This window comes from Leucopleurus acutus, assembly GCF_964270905.1.
Source record: "Leucopleurus acutus genome assembly, chromosome: 6".
NCBI lineage: Eukaryota > Metazoa > Chordata > Mammalia > Artiodactyla > Delphinidae > Leucopleurus > Leucopleurus acutus.
The window spans coordinates 42,230,950-42,247,161 of NC_139149.1; the positions used below are offsets into that span (position 1 = coordinate 42,230,950).

The following is a 16,212-nucleotide window of genomic DNA, read 5'->3' on the forward strand; positions in this document are numbered from 1 at the left end:
TGGGGCCCAGGGGCGGCCAGGGGTCGCCGGACGCTCTCGGCGGAAAGGAGCCGACCCCGCGGTTGCAGCTGGGGGCCGTGACTGCCAACTATCGCGGGACTTGTGCACATCGCAGGAGCGGCAGCTCCAGGAGCAACTGAAGCGCGCTCTGTGCGCACCGCCCCAGCCCGGGGAGGAGCGGGAACCAGGAGGGAGGAGGGCCGGGGGGCTGGTTACGTAAATGATACTAGCCCAGTGAGAGGCCTTCAGGCTGGGGCTACGGGAGGGGGAGGAACCACGCGAGGAGGAGGGGCTGGGAGGGAGCGGGCCGGGGTGGGAGGGGGTGGGGGGGCGAAGTGACCAGGCGGTGGCGGCGTCTCTGCCGAGGTGACAATGTGCTAGGAGCCCTCGCCCGGTCTCCTGCGCCTCCTCGGCCTCGGCGCCCGCTCTCGCGGAGCCCCTCCAGCCAGCCGCTGCGCTATGAGGGCGCCTCTCCGGGGCTGGCCGAGGCCGGAGCCGGCTCGCTCTGCTCGCGGGGAAGTGTGAAGAGAGAGGCGCGGGCGGGAAGCGGGGCTGCGCGCGGCGCTCGCGGGCCGGCGCGTGTTCCAGGTGAGCGCGGGCTCCGCGCGCCCAGCACTCGGCGCGGCCGTCTGGCGCCTGCCGGTCTGGGTCGGAGGCTGAATTCCGTGCGTGGACCGCCGTTCCCTCTTCGCGGGATCCCTGGCCACGATAGCAGGTCTCCGTCTCTCTCTTGCTTCTCCTCTCTTCCTCTGTCTGGGGCGAGTCCTCTCTGGGCGGCCCGGAGTGCCCGGGTGGGCGCCGCAAACTCCCGCAGTCGGTGGCAGGGCTCAGAGCCGAGCGCCCAGGGTCGGTCCCGGTGCTGGGGCGCCAGCGAACCCGATAAGGCGGCCTCCCGGGCTCTCGAAGCGCGCTCTCCCGCTGCTGCAGGTGCCGAGGGAGGACCGCGAGGCGCGGAACTTTCTACCGCCGCCCGCCCTCTTCCCTGCTTTCTCCGCTACCCGGCCGAGGTGGGGGGCGCTGGCCACTCGCTGCGCTCCGGTGGCGCTCGGCGCCGGGGGCGGCTCGGCCTTCCCGCCCCGGCAACTTTCTCCCACTAGCTGCGGGCGGCCGGGGGCTGCGGTGCGCGGGCGCTTCTACACCGTCCGTCCGACACCAGGGACACGCTGGGTCTCGGGTGTGTTCCTCGACGGTTGCCTTCCTCTCTATTTCTGCCTTCCTTTGCCTCTCAGTCTCTCTGTCTGTTTCTGACTCTGATTCTTTCTCTGGCTCACCGCACCCGCTCCGGGTCTCACTGTACCTTTTTCATTCTCTTTCTCCCTGTTTTTCTTGGGATGTTCCCGTGTGCCTGTTATTCTGTCTCTTCCGTTGTCTCTCCGCCTTGCCGTATTTTCTCTTTCTGTTTCTGCCTCTCGCTGCCTGTCTCTGTCTCCCTCTCTTATCTCTACTGCCTGGTCCTCCCGAACACCACCAGCTCCCAGATCCCGAGGCTCCTTGTCCAGGAGAGCACACCCCGGCCCACCTTCTGGGCACCTCCAGGTACAGAGATCTCCAGGTACGGAGACCTCCCTTCTCGGGGCCGGAAGGGACGAGGGGATTGGAAACAGAGAGCTCTTGTCTGGGCTGTCGTAGAGTCGAGGGGCTGAATGAGGGTCGCGAGGGCCGCCTCCCCTCCCTGGGTCCGAGGGCGCACTGCCACGAACCCGGGCGCACGGAGGCTGCTGGTTTGGACAGCGAAAGCTGCGGGCGCCCCTCCCCTTACCCCGTTCTTTGACTAGGATCAGTTGAATTTCCAGGTGGAGAGCCTACATCTCCAAGCTTTGCAGGCAGCCACAGGAGGAGGCAGTGGGCAGATAAACACAGAAGCTTCGGGATCCAGGGAAAACTAACCTGGAAAGGGTGGGAGCTTTCCTGAGGCAAAGGTGTTGCTGACGGAGGACAGGAGCACTGGGGATTGCCTGCTTTCGACTGTCGTTAACACTCAATCCTTGAGCGGTTTCCTTGGGAGAGAGCGCGGTCACTCTTCCCACAAATGCAGCGTGAAGATTTTATTTGCAGGGGTAAAGACACTTGGCTGCCCGAGCTCCCTGAAATTTCGAGTATCCTTGGAGCCCCCATATCTTCAGCTTTGTATGAAGGCTGCCTTTGCTCAGGGTTGCCCCCACCACCGTGTGTGTGTGTGTGTGTGTGTGTGTGTGTGTGTGTGTGTGTGTGTGTGTGTGTGTTTGCGTTCATGCCCTCTAGTGTTAGAGAAACCTGCTGGTTTGAGACTATTGCAAAGTGAGGTCAGCCTATTGGTGACTTACTTTTGATCTCTTATCTTCCCAGATCATTCTCCTTGCCTTCACCCATCCTTTCCTTTTCTTCATCTTGACTTTTCTGTTGCATTACTAATCTTTCCTTTTCCCTGATCTCTTCAAACTCCTCCTGCAGAATTGGAACCTTAATATTGAAATCATTTGAGTGATTTCAGAGGTGAATAGATTTGGAGAATTTTCATAGCCTAAGGTGGGTTTTGAACATAAGAAACGTGCATTTCTCTGCACCATGCACCACAAACCAGGATTTCACATCTCTTCCTTATGCCCCTGCCCACCTTCAACTCCATTGAGAATTTTCCCTGGCTGCTTTTGCTTGTTCAGTTAAATGTTTTTAATTCACCATTTCTGTGATGCTCATCCCATTCTAGGGCTTAAGCTGCTTCCTTAAGTAGACGCACTGTCTCAGATAAGATTTGGGGAAGAAGAAAAGAAAGCTTTTCCAAAGGAAACACAGTGCTGCTGGTATAGATTAATTCTGGATCCCAGTGTCCAGAGTGGGACAGGTGCTGTTTCAGATATGCAGACCCTAGCACAATGTAGGAAAACTAGTAAATGCTTGCTGGAAACTTGTTGGTTGATTGATTAGCATGGAGCTAATTATTGGCTTTGAAGTTACCTAGCTATACTAATAAGCCTACATACAAGAACTTGAATTCTGCCTCTCTTTTTTGTTTCATTTAGTCTTTTATGAATGGGAATTGAAGACTAGTAGAAGGGATGTTGAAACGTGAGTCCTCTGTGTCATTTTAACTCATTCGCTCCTTGAATTTGCTCCTCTGTGCAAGTGTTTAACTTGACTGATATTCTTTAACAGTCACTGCAGAACTAAAGAAATGAGTTTAGAGGCTCTGATGGGTGGCCTCTCTCAACCTTCTTACCTGAAAGTAAACTAGGGCATGACATCATTTGCTAGTGAATACTTTCCTGTGGTGTTTTTTTTTTTTTTTTTTTAATTAATTTATTTTTGGCTGTGTTGGGTCTTCGTTTCTGTGCGAGGGCTTTCTCTAGTTGTGGCAAGTGGGGGCCACTCTTCATCGCGGTGTGCGGGCCTCTCACTATCGCGGCCTCTCTTGTTGCGGAGCACAGGCTCCAGACGCGCAGGCTCAGTAGTTGTGGCTCACGGGCCTAGTTGCTCCGCGGCATGTGGGATCTTTCCAGACTAGGGCTCGAACCCGTGTCCCCTACATTGGCTGGCAGATTCTCAACCACTGCACCACCAGGGAAGCCCTTTTCCTGTGGTTTTAACAAGTGAAAAGTTCTCTTTTTTAATATAAAGGACAGATGTATCAGCTTAAAATATTTGGGGGCTATAAACTGATCTTCAAACTGAATCACTTACCTTGAATAATTTATAGGTTTCCTTACTGCTTCAAATATATATGAGAGGTGTGATACTACATGTATATGAGAATTTGCCAAAGTACCTGGAAATGTAACGCCTCCTGATACAATGTACTAGTAGGAATCCCTGTGCTGCAATATTGCTGTTCTGATGATATGTTAGTTACTTCTTAAAATAGTTGGGGATTTACCATGAGTATTGTTCAGGAGCATGTTCAAGGAAATTTTGCTTTAAAAATATTACTTATAAATCAACTCATACTCTACGCAGTTTTTTTTTTTGTATTTAAAAATATCAAAGACACAGTGAAGGTGGACATGCTGTTATTGGTTGAGTTACATTCTGATTTCTAACTGATAAGAATATTGAGACACATTTAACTTTCTAACTTAATGTACATTACTTTCAGGTTAAAGTTATGTCAGAGTGAAATACAGTGCTTCCATTTGCCACCTTGATTTTTAGAAGTGGTAGTTGTACTAGGAACATTTCCATGTAATAGAGATTTTGCAGCTTTTTAAAACTTTGGCATTTTAGGAAGAGGGTGAGAGAACATGAAATAAATGAATATTTATATTCTTTCTGGTTACGAAAATGAAGAGGATATTGGTGTTTCTGAATAACAAGAAAAGTATAGAAAATGGCTGAGAGTAAAGTATGAATAAAGTCCCACCATGTGAAATAAATAACAATACTATATGTCTCTGATAAGTGTTTATTGTGCTTTATGAAAATGAACAGATCCTATAGTTTTGTCCTTTAATTTGCCTTATTAAACATCCTATTTTCAAGAGGCACCTTTTGCAATAAACAACAAATTCTGGATTGTGACTTTTAATACATCACCTTTTTGGGCTTATGTCGCCATCAGTAGTAAGAACATGTAGACATCTTAAACCTATTGAGATCTAGCAGGATCACTACTTTGAAATCTGAGTGACCATATGCCTAATTATTCAAGAATTTTAATTGGGCTTTGGTTCTAAATGCTTCCTGTCATCAGAATAAACACATGTGAAGCATCAAGTCAAGACTTAAGTATACTTTATACTTAAGTATACTTTATACTCATATTGACTCTGAAGTCTATTTGATGACATTTCTTAATATCCCCCCTGCCCTCTCCACCAGATACATACTAAGCATATGTTTGAACACATAAATCACATTTAAAGATCATGTACTACCTGCTTTGATAAACCATTTACCATTTTAGCAGATTAGACTTCTATTTACAATTTCTATCTTAAAGCACATTGTTTAGTTAAGTATTTCTGCCATTCAGTTACAGGCATACATATTTTTTTTCCAGAGTTTAGATGGTATTTTTATTTTTTATTTATTTTTTTAAATTAATTTTTATTGGAGTATAGTTGCTTTACAATGTGTTAGTTTCTACTGTATAGCAAAGTGAATCAGCTATATGTATACATATATTCCCTCTTTTTTGGATTTCCTTCCCATTTAGGTCACCACAGAGCATGGAATAGAGTTCCCTGTTCTATACAGTAGGTTCTCATTAGTTACCCATTTTATACATAGTATCAATAGTGTATGTATGTCAATCCCAACCTCCCAATTCCTCTCACCACCACCCCCTTACCCCCTTGGCATGGATACATTTGTTCTCTACGTCTGCGTCTCTACTTCTGCTTTGCAAATAAGATCATCTATACCATTTTTCTAGATTCCACATATATGCATTAATATACGATATTTGTTTCTCTCTTTCTGACTTACTTCACTCTGTATGACAGTCCCTAGGTCCAGCCACATCTCTACAAATGACCCAATTTCGTTCTTTTTTATGGCTGAGTAATATTCTGTTGTAAACAGGCATATATATTTTTGAAGAGTCCAGCTTTCCATTGCTAAATTTAGTACTTAGAGAGTTCAAAGAAATTTGTGAAAATGAATACACATATGAATTTAGTAGTAGTTGGTCATTCATTGAGGGCATTATAAGCAGTTATCTTTGGGAGCAAAGTATAATCAAATAGGTTTTATTCATTTGATACTTCTTTTTGATTCAGATTTATATCTATTTGTATGTTTTCAAGGTAGTTTATTTATAATAATATGTTTAATTGGTCCAAGATGATTACCAAGAAATAATTACAGGTGGCTAAAGACCTCTGTGTGATTAATATGTATTCTAATGTCCCTTTTAAATACAATAGCTAAAATTTATTTTCAGCTATGAGTTTTCCAATTTTATTTTTTTAAGTATATCTGGGACCTATTTATTTAAGCTGAAATTCTTAATTTTTAAAAGTTATTACTGCAGGTTATTAAGAGATTACTGGGGCCTAACTTTCCTCTGAGGGCCCAGCTTTACTCAGATGTCCACATAATTACAGACCTTATGAACTATCAGGTTCTCTCTTAATGTTTACTATAATTGTCCTCCCTTCCCAATAGACCTAAAGCAAGATGCAAAGTATCAGTTGTTAAAAATTGTTCCATATTAACGGTTAATCCTCCCAACATAGCTTGAGAGGGATGTAGGGAAAGTAGTGACTGTTACCATGATAGGTGTGAACATATTTGTGATTCTATTTTCTGTTATGTGAGAAGATTAAACACACTGTCCATATTAAATACTCAGGCTTCTTTCCTGTTTTTTTTCAGGAGCACTTACTGTTAAGATATATGGGAACTGTCCAAGATGTATCAGGATTTTTAACATGATGTAGAATTAATTGGGACTCTGTTTAGTACATTAAACTACATTGAATTGTCACTTAAATCTTATTTAAGATCTTGTAGAACACTATAGGAAGAGTGTGATTAAATTCTTGGTTGGCACTTTGGTGAACATAATACATGTGCTAAGTAGCCACTGTAAATAGAAGAATTTAAAGCACAGCCTGCACATTCAAAATCATCTAAATTACACCTCAGAGACTCTAGTAAATGTCAACCTAGTCTCTTCCCTAATATTAATTGCCTTGATATTATAAGCACAGTGCTTTTTCTTTGTTAAGAAATGAATTTTGACATATGGGGAGGATTATCTTATTGTACATCAGAAGAATAATAACTTAATTTCCTCTTGAGATTTTTGTTATATAATTAGTTTTAGATAGAGAGGATGAGATTTACATGACTATCAAGACCCCCATGCAGTACTGCCATTAGTCTAATGAAAGAAAATTGGAAATAAATACTTGGAAACAAATATATGTGAAGTTACAGCCATTTCATCTTATTTATGAGGGAGTTAAAAATAAAGAGTTACAAACTGATAAAATAACTAAAATTTATTGGATACATACTTTGCACTTGTATTGTAAGGAGACATCTAATAGCTTGTACTACATTTTATCCTCATAATCGTATGAGCTGTAAGTAGTTATTACTATCCCCATTGTATAAATGAGGAGTCACTTGCTCAAAGTCACACAGCTAATATATATCATTAGGGCCGGGGATCACATCAGTTCTGTCTGTCTCTGAAGCCAGTGCTCTGAGTTCCCAGTCTGACATTTTCACTGACTAATAAAATTAAAAAAAAAAAAAAAAAGAGCATCAACCTCCATGTGAACATTTTCTTTTGCATGGTAAGAATGATTTTTAAAACTCCATTGCCACCATCATTTTATAAAAGACTGCACATTGTAACACCAACTAAGGTGGCAGTACTAAATCTCAAAATATAGTTCTTAAAATAGCATAAATTTAACTTCCTGTGCATTTTTCTACATTGCATTTATTTTTCTAATTTAACGAAGACTGAAGAAAATTTCATCACAGTCTGGTAATTTATTTCACCACATTCTGTAGCCTGCGATTGGGAACACTTCCTCAGTCTGAACCACTAGATATACTGCCTACTCAGTGGATCCCGAGCACCCAAGCAACACAGGCCAGCATGGTTGTGATACTCATGACTTTGTCCTTATAGCTATTCCCTTCTCTTAATACTTGGAAGTTTGGGCGATAAGATTTGTACCTAGGAAGGATGATAGCAATTTACACTAGCCTTAGTTTATTGCATCAGTGTTTATTGAAAGGAATAGAGAATTGGAGGCAACTTGCTCCTTCGTGGCACTTAACCACAAATCACTGTCACTGAGATGGTGCCAATCTGTGTCCTTGAAAAAGGAATGAATGCTGGGCAAAAACAAAAGGAGCATGTCTTAAGAACTTATTCTGTCCTTCCCTTTAACCAGTACGTTCCAGCCTTTAGGGATCAGTTTGCTCCTTTTTTACGTCTTTGTTTGCCTTGGTGAGGACAAAGCAGTTTTGCTTTAGGTGAGAAAGAAAATTCCAAAGCTAAACTTCTGCTTTTGGAAAACTGGCTGATGCTATTAAATCCCAAGTTGCTTTGGATAGTGACTATTGCAGCCATTGAAGAGGAAAAGGGCACTGATGGAGTGTGTGAGATGTAGTTAAACTGACCTGTGGCATCGTATAATGTCACTGCTGACAAACCAGTTTGGAAATTGAAATTACCTCAAGAGATTTTTGTTTGTTTGCTTGTTTTAATATAGGTTATCAGATCCTACTGATACAGATTCTCATTTGCCTGGGATGGATCCATAACGATCTATCTTTATAAACATTTTTCCAGATGAGTCTGTTGTACAATGAGGTTACAAGCAACCGAACTACATATAGTACATTTTTCAGATTTATTTAATTTTTATTTCTTTAACAAAATATAAAAGCTACTATGTTCTGGACATTGTTCTGAGTGCTTTACAGATCTTAATTCATTTAATTATAACAACCCTCCAAAGTAGGTTTTATTAGTACCTCTATTTTACAGGCAGGGAAATTGAGACCCATAAAGGTAAAGTAAGTTGTCCAGGGTAAGTTGATGAATGACGGGGTACAGACTATGCTATTTTGATGAAATGATTAAAATGATCTGCTTTAAGTCACAAAGTATGAAGCAACAGAATTGGAAATGGAACCCGTGTTTCTATGTTTTGTTTCCTATTTGAATAAGTTTTGCCTTTGAAAGTGAAGGAGGAAAATCTGACCAACAATATCAGATTTGTAGAGTTGGAAACAAAAAATATTTACCTTTTAGAAGTCATAGCACTAGGTTAAGAAAGAAAACTAATTATGAAAGGGACAATAAAATAAATATGGAAAAATCAGAGTGATTTTCTTCAAGTAGATTTATTCTTGTCTCTTCATAGGTGCAGGCCACCCTCCCCCCTCCCCACCCCAATCCCCAGTAAAAAAGAAAACAAAAAACAAGTTAACACACAGTGATGCAGACAAAAGAAAAAAAATTAAAATCTGTAAGTAGGATTTCTATATATATACTTTAATCTATAACTAAGATCTACACCTGTAACTAACCTAATAAGAAATAGCTTATTTTCCTGCAGTACTATTCATAAATTGTTTAAATTACATTAGGAAATACTAATATTTTCATAAATATTAGTATTGGAAAAATCCTCCTGAAACTTCTGGATTTTTTTCTCAAATATGTTTTTTGTAAGCTTTATACATTATAGAATATCTATATTAACTTGTAATCACTGTTAATCTGTAAAGAACTGATGTATTAATCTTTGATGAGGTGCATTTTTCTCCTTACTTCTGGCCTTTGGTTGATGTTTAGCAGCTTTCTGTTACTTATTTTTGTTTAATACACTCCTGCAGTGTTTAATGACTTTTCTTCAGTCTTAAAAATATTATTTTAGACTTACTGATACTTGATTAGATTGTGTAAATTATTTGAATTAGATAGCCTAGTAATGAGTCTGGTTTTTTTAAAAAATAAAAATCTACTTAAAAACAATTCTGTTTTCAGATTCTGTAAGTGAAGTGAGGGTTTATGAGATTACTGACTAGCTGAGTTTTAACACTTAGTACTACAGTCTTTTCTCTTTCTCTCATGCCAAATTCCACCTCTTTCTGAATCCTCAAGACTCATATTTCTTTGATTCTCTTGATAGTTCAGTCTCAAATGGGACTATACATCCCTCGTCCTGAAAAATATTAGAAACCAACCTGTGTCTGTTCATGATTCAGGTTTCACTCATATCCTATAGATTTTCAGTGCAGCTCTGCATTTTCTTCTCAATACTGTGTTTCATCATTTCTCAATACACTTTTTCTTCCATATCGTTTTCCCGCTCCTCTTTTCCTTTCTTCCTTCTTCATGATGCTCTCGACTTTCAATTGTCTTTCTTCTGTGGCTTAATACATCCTCATGTAGCAGGCCTGGACTATCTATTAGTTCTCTTGATTCTATATAAAAATATAAATAAAAAAGAGCTCCTGTTCATTTCATCATTTAGTCCCTGAGTAGGTAATAAACAGACTCTCTAGCTCTTGCATCTGGGTCATTTAACCGGAGGATGGGGATTCTAAATTCGCATCTCATTACCTTTGTCTACTTTTAGAATTGTGTGCTTGGGCCCCGTGGTCAGTTGGCAGGCTCTGGCTCCAAAGGACTGCTGTATTATTTGAGGGGATGCCAATTTCAGTGGCCACACAGTTCTCACGTTCCTTGGTCAGATTTTCCGTATAAAATTTCCAGTATATTTCATTATTAACTCTAGACTATTGACTTCATGTCAGAAATTCATTGTGATATTAATTGATAGATTGTGATGGATCATTTTTATAATTTATGTTCCATGGCTCCTACTCCCTGACTTCAGGATAGTATTTTTCCTATGAGTTAAACCTAGAGCATATATTTTGTCACAGATTTTTTTAAGAATTTTATTGTTGTGCACTAAGTTGCGATGAATCGTAGGTAATTGGATGGTGCAGCTGAATTAACACATTGAATTGCAGGTTATGAGACTCTTCATTTGCTCTTGCAGACAATAGGCCCAGTTTGCTTCTACAATGCACAAATTCTTATTACCTATATAAAATTCTAATTCAAGTGGGATAATATGTATGCATCATTTCCATTCCTTTTGTAGGGAAAAATAACCTCCACAAATATAAGATATTTGCAACTATCTCATTAAATAATTTTGAACTTCAATACATCTTTTTTTTTGAGAATGTTAGTGAGTTATCTTATTGCCCACAAAAAGGACATTTCAGAAACATGAAATCAGTAGTCCTTTTTACCCTGTGTACCCTAAGATACATGCAGATATGCAGTTTGCATTTATTTCAGTACAGAGCCTTGTCTGAATGATTCTTAACAGCATTGTCACCATCATGACTATGGTGATACGCTACAGTATAATAATTACGTTTGTTCTTGGGTTTTCTTCATTTTAGGTGTTTTAAGGGCAGCTTCTCTAGGTCAGTGAAAAGCCTTTTAAACAGGCAAGTATTCATTTTACAAGGAAGGATTGAGGTGTACCTTTATCTAAACTTCCTCCTGAAACCTCATTAATTTAAGCATTAAATTAAGGAGTTAAAAAGATATCAAACTGTTACAAATTAGATGGAATGAAGCAAGGCAGAGGAAACTGCCAAAGATGGGGTGAGGAGGGAGCCCTTTTGCCCTAAACAAGCACCCAAAGGCTTAAGGTTCAACAGTGCCAGGAAAAATAGAGGGCAGAAGTGAGACGCTGGGGCTGAAACAAAATAATCAACATGGATAGATGGACTAGCCACCCTTGTATTCACCAATTCTACTTCCTACGCAAATATCCTTGTAGCAAGATTTTTTCACTGCCCCTCCTGACCATCCCCCTTAACATAGACTAATGGAATTACATGGACTGCTGAGGGACAGTAAGGGCAATTAGGAATGCATCTTACAACAGTAGAATAAATTCTCTTTTATTTTGATACTTAGTGGCATACTTCAGCCTAATGATCAGCTCCTGGCTTACCCTAAAGCAAAGTCTTCTAAACAACAAGACCCACTCAAGTACAGAGGGCTCAGCCATTTCTGTTCCTTTATTCTTAAATATAAAACAGCAACCAAGTATCACCAGACATTTAAGAAATAATTTAAGAAAAAAGTTAACAAAAATATGCAACATGAAAAAGAGACAGAGCCTTGGCTTCAAGAGGGCAGAAGCGTAAGACGCGGAGATCATCTTCCTCTCCACAAATACATTAGAAATACATCTACACGTGGAACAGCTCCTACAGAACACCTACTGAATGCTGGCAGAAGACCTCAGACTTCCCAAAAGGCAAGAAACTCCCCACGTACCTGGGTAGGGCAAAAGAAAAAAGAAAAAAACAGGACGGGACCGGCACCAGTGGGATGGAACTGTGAAGGAGGAAAGGTTTCCACACACTAGAAGCCCCTTTGTGGGCAGAGACTGCTGGTGGCAGAGGGGGGAAGCTTCAGAGCCGCGGAGGAGAGCACAGCAACAGGGGTGCACAGGGCAAAGCGGAGAGATTCCCGCACTGAGGATCAGTGCCGACCAGCACTCAACAGCCCGAGAGGCTTGTCTGCTCACTGGCTGGGGCGGGTGGGGGCTGGGAGCTGAGGCTTGGGCTTTGGAGGTCAGACCCGAGGGAGAGGACTGGGATTGGCTGCGTGAACACAGCCTGAAGGGGTGAGTGCACCCCGGCTAGCCAGGAGGGAGTCCAGGAAAAGGTCTGGAGCTGCCGAAGAGACAAGAGACTTTTCCTTGCCTCTGTATTTCCTGGTGCACGAGGAGAGGGGATTAACAGTGTTTCTTAAAGGAGCTCCAGAGACGGGCGCGAGCCGCAGCTATCAGTGTGGACCCCAGAGATGGGCATGAGACGCTAAGGCTCCTGCTGATGCCACCAAGAAGCCTGTGTGCGAGCACAGGTCACTCTCCACACCTTCCCTCCCGGGAGCCGGTGCAGCCCACCACTGCCAGGATCCCGTGATCCAGGGACAACCTCCCCGGGAGAATGCACGCGTGCCTCAGGCTGGTGCAACATAGCGCCAACATAGCCTGCCACTGCAGGCTCGCCCCACATCCGTACGCCTCCCTCCCCCCGGCCTGAGTGAGCCAGAGCCCCCGAATCAGCTGCTCCTTTAACCCCATCCTGTCTGAGCGAAGAACAGATGCCCTCCGGCGACCTACACGTGGAGGCGGGGCCAAATCCAAAGCTGAACCACGGGAGCTGTGCGAACAAAGAAGAGAAAGGGAAATCTCTCCCAGCAGCCTCTGGGGCAGCGGATTAATCTCCACAGTCAACTTGATGTACCCTGCATCTGTGGAATACCTGAATAGACAACGAATCATCTCAAATTGAGGAGGTGGACTTTGGGAGCAAAGATATATATATTTCTTTTCCCTTTTTCTCTTTTTGTTTGTGTGTATGTGTATGCTTCTGTGTGTGATTTTCTCTGTATAGATTTGCTTTTACCATTTGTCCTAGGGTTCTGTCTGTCCTTTTTTTCTTTTAACTTTAAAAAATTTTTTCTTAATAATTATTTTTTATTTTAATAACTTTATTTTACTTTATTTTATTTTATCTTCTTTCTTTCTTTCTTTTTATTTTTTTCTCCCTTTTATTCTGAGCCGTGTGGATAAAAGGCTTTTGGTGCTCCAGCCAGGAGTCAGTGCTGTGCCTCTGAGGTGGGAGAGCCAAGTTCAGGACACTGGTCCACAAGAGACCTCCCAGCTCCACGTAATATCAAACGACGAAAATCTCCCAGAGATCTTCATCTCAACACCAGCATCCAGCTTCACTCAACTACCAGCAAGCTACAGTGCAGGACACCCTATGCCAAACAATTAGCAAGACAGGAACACAACCCATCCATTAGCAGAGAGGCTGCCTAAAATCATGATAAGGCCACAGACCCCCGAAAACACACCACCAGATGCGGACCTGCCCACCAGAAAGACAGGATCCAGCCTCATCCACCAGAACACAGACACTAGTCCCCTCCACCAGGAAGCCTGCACAACCCACTGAACCAATCTTAGCCACTGGGGACAGACACCAAAAACAACAGGAACTACGAACCTGCAGCCTGCAAAAAGGAGACCCCAAACACAGTAAGATAAGCAAAATGAGAAGACAGAAAAACACACAGCAGATGAAGGAGCAAGATAAAAACCCACCATATCTAACAAATGAAGAGGAAATAGGCAGTCTACCTGAAAAATAATTCAGAATAATGATAGTAAAGATGATCCAAAATCTTGGAAATAGAATAGAGAAAATACAAGAAACGTTTAACAAGGACCTAGAAGAACTAAAGAGGAAACAAACAGTGATGAACAACACAATAAATGAAATTAAAATTTCTCTAGAAGAGATCAATAGCAGAAAAACTGAGGCAGAAGAATGGATAAGTGACCTGGAAGATAAAATAGTAGAAATAATACTGCAGAGCAGAATAAAGAAAAAAAAGAAAAAGAAAGAATTGAGGACAGTCTCAGAGACCTCTGGGACAACATTAAACACACCAACATTCGAATTATACGGGTCCCAGAAGAAGAAGAGAAACAGAAAGGAACTGAGAAAATACTTGAAGAGATTATAGTTGAAAACTTCCCTAATATGGGAAAGGAAATAGTTATTCAAATCCACGAACCACAGAGAGTCCCATACAGGATAAATCCAAGGAGAAACACACCAAGACACATATTAATCAAACGATCAAAAATTAAATACAAAGAAAAAATATTAAAAGCAGCAAGGGAAAAGCAACAAATAACATACAAGGGAATCCCCATAAGGTTAACAGCTGATCTTTCAGCAGAAACTCTGCAAGCCAGAAGGGAGAGGCAGGACATATTTAAATTTAAAGTGATAAAGAAGAAAAACCTGCAACCAAGGTTACTCTACCCAGCAATGATCTCATTCAGATTTGATGGAGAAATGAAAACCTTTACAGACAAGCAAAAGCTAAGAGAATTCAGCACCACCAAAACACAACAACCCAAAACCTATGGGATGCAGAAAAAGCAGTTCTAAGAGGGAACTTTATAGCTATACAAGCCTACCTTAAGAAATAAGAAACATCTCAAATAAACAACCTAACCTTACACCTAAAGCAATTAGAGAAAGAAGAACAAAAAAACCTCCAAAGTTAGCAGAAGGAAAGAAATCATAAAGATCAGATCAGAAATAAATGAAAAAGAAATGAAGGAAGGGATAGGAAAGATCAATAAAACTAAAAGCTCGTTCTTTGAGAAGATAAACAAAATTGATAAACCATTAGCCAGACTCGTGAAGAAAAAAAAGGAAGAAGGCTCAAATCAATAGAATTAGAATGAAAAAGGAGAAGTAACAACTGACACTGCAGAGATACAAAGGATCATGAGGGATTACTGCAAGCAACTATATGCCGATAAAATGGACAACCTGGAAGAAATGGAAAAATTCTTAGAAATGCACCACCTTCCGAGACTGAACCAGGAAGAAATAGAATATATGAACCGACCAATCACAAGGACTGAAATTGAAACTGTGTTTAAAAGTCTTCCAAGAAAGAAAAGCCCAGGACCAGATGGCTTCGCAGACGAATTCTATCAAACATTTAGAGAAGAGCTAACACCTATCCTTCTCAAACTCTTCCAAAATATAGCAGAGGGAGGAACACTCCCAAACTCATTCTATGAGACCACCATCACCCTAATACCAAAACCAGGCAAGGATGTCACAAAGAAAGAAAACTACAGGCCAATATCACTGATGAACATAGATGCAAATATCCTCAACAAAATCTAGCAAACAGAATCCAACAGCACATTAAAAGGATCATACACCATGATCAAGTGGGGTTTATCCCAGGAATGCAAGGATTCTTCAATATGTGCAAATCAATCAACGTGATACACCATATTAACAAATTAAAGGAGAAAAACCATATGATCATCTCAATAGATGCAGAGAAAGCTTTTGACAAAATTCAACACCCATTTATGATAAAAACCCTCCAGAAAGTAGGCATAGAGGGAACTTTCCTGAACATAATGAAGGCCATATATGACAAACCCACAGCCAGTATCGTCCTCAGTGGTGAAAAACTGAAACCGTTTCCACTAAGATCAGGAAGAAGACAAGGTTGCCCACTCTGACCACTATTATTCAACATTGTTTTGGAAGTTTTAGCCACAGCAATCAGAGAAGATAAAGATATAAAAGGAATCCAAATTGGAAAAGAAGAAGTAAAACTGTCACTGTTTGCAGATGACATGATATTATACCTAGAGAATCCTAAAGATGCTACCAGAAAACTACTAGAGCTAATCAATGAAGTTGGTAAAGTAGCAGGATACAAAATTAATGCACAGAAATCGCCAGCATTCCTATACACTAATGATGAAAAATCTGAAAGTGAAATTAAGAAAACACTCCTATTTACCATTGCAATAAAAAGAGTAAAATATCTAGGAATAAACCTACCTATGGAAACAAAAGACCTGTATGCAGAAAATTATAAGACACTGATGAAAGAAATTAAAGATTATAAACAGATGGAGAGATATACTATGTTCTTGGATCAGAAGAATCAACATTGTGAAAATGACTCTACTACCCAAAGCCATCTACAGATTTAATGGAACCCCTATCCAACTACCACTGGCATTTTTCACAGAACTAGAACAAAAAATTTCACAATTTGTATGGAAACACAAAAGACCCCGAATAGCTAAAGCAATCTTGAGAAAGAAAAACAGAGCTGGGGGAATCAGGCTCCCTGACTTCAGA

The 16,212-nt window shown here is 41.4% G+C and overlaps 1 protein-coding gene across 3 annotated transcripts in view; it reads left to right on the forward strand.

The window, feature by feature from the left end:
* Positions 1–376: 376 nt before the first annotated feature.
* GALNT13 (polypeptide N-acetylgalactosaminyltransferase 13) overlaps positions 377–16,212 on the forward strand; it is a gene marked incomplete at its 3' end in the record, with an annotated part of 559,595 nt that continues 543,759 nt past the window's right edge. Inside the window, exon 1 of one of the 3 annotated variants that reach the window (XM_082841320.1) lies at positions 377–715. Of the gene's footprint in view, positions 716–1,464; positions 1,553–16,212 lie in introns of those variants that run through there. The other 2 variants (XM_082841322.1, XM_082841323.1) reach the window with 2 other exon arrangements.